Source organism: Melospiza georgiana, chromosome 29 (genome assembly GCF_028018845.1).
Source record: "Melospiza georgiana isolate bMelGeo1 chromosome 29, bMelGeo1.pri, whole genome shotgun sequence".
Classification (NCBI taxonomy): domain Eukaryota; kingdom Metazoa; phylum Chordata; class Aves; order Passeriformes; family Passerellidae; genus Melospiza; species Melospiza georgiana.
In genome coordinates, this window is record NC_080458.1 from 5,390,674 (window position 1) to 5,395,204 (window position 4,531).

Genomic DNA, 4,531 nt, shown 5'->3' on the forward strand with positions numbered 1-4,531 from the left:
ATGGCGGGGACGCGCCGCGGCCTCGGAGCGGAGCGGCCGCAGCGCCGGCGGGAGGGGGAGCGGGGGCGGGGCTGGGGGCGGGGCTAAAGGGGAGGGGGCGGGGCGAACTCGCGCGTGCGCACTCGGGAAGGGAGGGGGGGGACAGCGGGAGGGGACCCCGGGCTGGGGAGGGGAGATAAGGGAGAGATAAGGGGAGATAAATGTGAGATATGGGTGTAAGATATGGATGAGATACATGTGTGATAAGTGTGAGATATGTGTATGATATGGGTGTGATAAGTGTGTAAGATACGTGTGTGATAAGTGTGAGATGTGTGTATGATATGGGTGTGGATAAGTGTGTGAGATACGTGTGTGATAAGTGTGTGATGTGTGTATGATATGAGTGTGATAAGTGTGTAAGATACGTGTGTGATAAGTGTGAGATATGAGTGTGAGATATGAGTGTAAGATATGAGTGAGATACGTGTGTGATAATTGTGTAAGATATGTGAGATATACGTGTGTGAGGTATGTGTGAGATAAGTGTGTGGTAAGTGTGAGATGTGTATGATGTGGGTGGGATAAGTGTGTAAGGTATGGGTGAGGTAATTGTGTGATATGGGTGTAAGATATGGGTGAGATACGTGTGTGATAAGTGTGTAAGATATGTGAGATATACGTGTGTGATAAGTGTGATATGGGTGAGCTACATGTGTGATACAGGTGTGATAAGTGTGTGAGATATGTGTGTGATATGCGAGTGGGATTTTTGTGTATGATGTGTGTGCACACATGTGATGTGTGTGTTCAGGCATTGTTCACGTGTGCAGTCATGTCTGATGTGTGTGCGCGCATGTGTGACGTATGTGTCCAAACACGATTTGTGTGCACAGTGTGTGTTCAAACGTGACGTGTGTGCACAGTGTGTGATGTGTGTGTTCAGGTGTGCAGCCATGTCTGATGTGTGTGCACACGTGTGGTTTGTATGTTCAAACATGACGTGTGTGCGCATGTGTGATGTGCAGGTGTTCAGGCATTGTCTGTGTCTGGTGTGTGTGCACAGTGTGTGATGTGTGTGTTCAGGCATTGTTCATGTGTGCAGCTGTGTGTGATGTGTGTGCATAGGTGTGGTTGGTGTATTCACGTGTTGTTTGTGTCTGACGTGTGTGCACACGTGTGATTTGTGTGTTCAGGTGTTGTTCATGTGTGCAGCTGTGTGTGATGTGTGTGCAAATGTGTGATGTGTGTGTTCAAACATGATGTGTGTGCACAGTGTGTGATTGGTGTATTCACATGTTGTTTGTGTGTGACGTGTGTGCACAGTGTGTGATGTGTGTGTTCAGGTGTTGTTTGTGTCTGATATGTGTGCACACGTGTGATTTGTGTGTTCAGGCATTGTTCATGTGTGCAGCCGTGTCTGGTGTGTGTGCACATGTGTAATGTGTGTGTTCACGTGTTGTTTGTGTCTGACGTGTGTGCACACTGTGTGATATGTGTGTTCAGGCATTGTTCATGTGTGCAGTCATGTCTGGTGTGTGTACACACGTGTGGTGTGTGTGTTCAGGTGTTGTTTGTGTCTGATGTGCGTGCACAGTGTGTGTGCAGGTGTGCAGGAGGTGTGTGTGCAGGTGTGTGTGCAGGTGTGTGCAGGAATGCAGGTTGTGTGTGCAAGCATGATTTGTGTGTGTGCAGGTGTGTGTGTGCAAGCATGATGTGTGTGTGCAGGTGTGTGTGCAGTGTGTGTGCAGGAATGCAGGTTGTGTGTGCAAGCATGATGTGTGTGTGCAGGACATGTGTGCAAGCATGATTTGTGTGTGTGCAGGTGTGTGTGTGTGCAAGCATGATGTGTGCATGTGCTTGATGTGTGAGTGTGTGCGTGTGTGCCATGTTGGGGCAGGTGGGCACTGAGGCTGGGCATCCCAAACCCGGGCAGGGCACTGCAGACCCTGAACAGGGCACCCCAAACCATCTGAGCACCCCAAACCCTGAACAGGGCCCCCCAAACCACAGGCCGACACCCCAAACCCTGAACAGGGCCCCCCAAACCACAGGCTGACACCCCAAACCCTGGTTAGGACACCCCAAATCACCATCTGAGCACCCCAAACTCTAGTTAGGACACCCCAGACCACAGACTGACACCCCAAACTCTGGTTAGGGCACCCCAAACCCTCATTAGGGCACCCCAAACTCTGGTTAGGGCACCCCAAACCATCATCTGAGCACCCCAAACCCTGAGTTGAACACCCCAAACCACAGACTGACACCCCAAACCCTGGTTAGGGCACCCCAAACCACCATCTGAGCGCCCCAAATCATCATCTGAGCATCCCAAACCCTGGGTAGGGCACCCCAAACCCTGATTAGAACACCCGAAATTATGGGCTGAGCATCTCAAACCCTGGTAGGGCACCCCAAACCACCATCTGTGCACCCCAAACCCTCATTAGGGCACCCCAAACCACCATCTGAGCACCCCAAACCACCATCTGAGCACCCCAAACCCTTGTTAGGGCACCCCAAACCACCATCTGAGCACCCCAAACCCTCATTAGGGCACCCCAAACCACCATCTGAGCACCCCAAACCACCATCTGAGCACTCCAAACCCTTGTTAGGGCACCCCAAACCACCATCTGAGCACCCCAAACCCTGATTAGGGCACCCCAAACCCTTGTTAGGGCACCCCAAACCACCATCTGAGTACCCCAAACCCTCATTAGGGCACCCCAAACCACCATCTGAGCACCCCAAACCCTGATTAGGGCACCCCAAACCACCATCTGAGCACCCCAAACCCTCATTAGGGCACCCCAAACTCTGGTTAGGGCACCCCAAACCCCAAGCTGAACACTCCAAGCCCACTTTAAGACACCCAAACCCCTCCATAACCTCATGCCATGCCCAAAACCAGCAGCTGCCCAGTTCCTCCCAGTCTCTAACTGGGCCAGACCAAGGTGGCAGCTGTGATCTGCTGAGAACATTCTGGAGCTGAAGCCCTAAATTGAGCCAGGAGTGCCCATGCCCATCTTGCCATGGTGCCCCCCGTGCCCAGCGTGGGAGCTTGGGCAGCTCTTAGGTGATAAAATAGCTTTACACTTTATTAAATATATTAAATCTTAATCATTAAATAGTTATGTGGCAAAGCTGGTTCTGCTCAACGTCCCATCCTGGTCATGTCCAAACATCTCCAAGCATGGGGTGGATTTTGGGATGGTGAGGAGCGACGGGGGATGAAGCTGGCTGAGCCAAAACACCTCAGAAAACACCAAAATGTTGGAAAAGAGCCAAGAGGGCACTGCTTTGGCAAGGGGGATGCCAGCTGCTGGAATGGATGACCTTAAAATTCATCCTAAATCCCTTTGTGGTCATCCTGACGCTCAGACCGCTCTGGACGCTGGCAGCTCCTCAGTTTTTGGGATCCCCACAATCCAGGGTGCAGATCCAGGGAGGTGCCAACCTTTGGCAGGGAAACCCATCCCTCCTTTAGCGGGCACCGCGGCTCTGCCGGGAATTCCTGCCAGCGCCGGGCGGGTCCGGGCAGCTCCGCCTGGATGGAGCCGGCGCTGGGTGGGTGCCCCTGGGGCTGGGGGTGGTTCTGCCATGGGTGCCCCTAGGGATGGGTGCTCGGAGGTCTGGGAGTGGTTCTGCCATTGGTGCCCATCGGGTGCCCCTGGGGCTGGAGGTGGTTCTGCCATCGGTGCCCCCAGTGCTGGGGGTGGTTCTGCCATGGGTGCCCCTCAGGTGCCCCTCGGGATGGGGGTGGTTCTGCCATCGGTGCCCCAAGGGCTGGGGGGTGGTTCTGCCATGGGTGCCCTTCTGGATGGGGGTGGTTCTGCCATCCGTGCCCCTCAGGTGCCCCTGGGCCTGGGGATGCTCCGAGGGCTGGGGGTGGTTCTGAGGGCTGGAGGTGGTTCTGCCATCGGTGCCCATTGGGCTGGGAGTGGCTCTGAGGGCTTGGGGGCGGTTCTGCCATCGGTGCCCATCGGGTGCCCCCAGTGCTGGGGGTGGTTCTGAGGGCTGGGGGTGGTTCTGTCATCCGTGCCCCCAGTGTTGGGGTGGTTCTGCCGTCGGTGCCCCTCAGGTGCCCCCAGTGCTGGGGGTGGTTCTGCCATCACTGCCCCTCGGGTGCCCCTGGGGCTGGGGGTGGTTCTGAGGGCTGGGGGTGGTTCTGCCGTCGGTGCCCCTCAGGTGCCCCTCGGGATGGGGGTGGTTCTGCCGTCGGTGCCCCCAGTGCCGGGGGTGGTTCTGCCGTCGGTGCCCCCCGGGTGCCCCTGGGGCTGGGGGTGGTTCTGAGGGCCAGGGTTGTTTCTGCCGTCCGTGCCCCTCAGCTCAGGGTGGGTGACCAGCTGCCATCCCCGCCGGGCACAGCCAGACGCGCCGGTATCGGATGTCGGATCCAGGGATATTTTTAAAACCGGGTGATTTTTCACATTCCTCCTTTGGCATTGGATGATTTTTTTTTCCCTATTTTTTTTTTCATGCTTGCAAATTCACCCGGCTGGAAGGAGGAGCGGGAGAGGCGAGAGCTGCGAGCGAATCCCCTCCC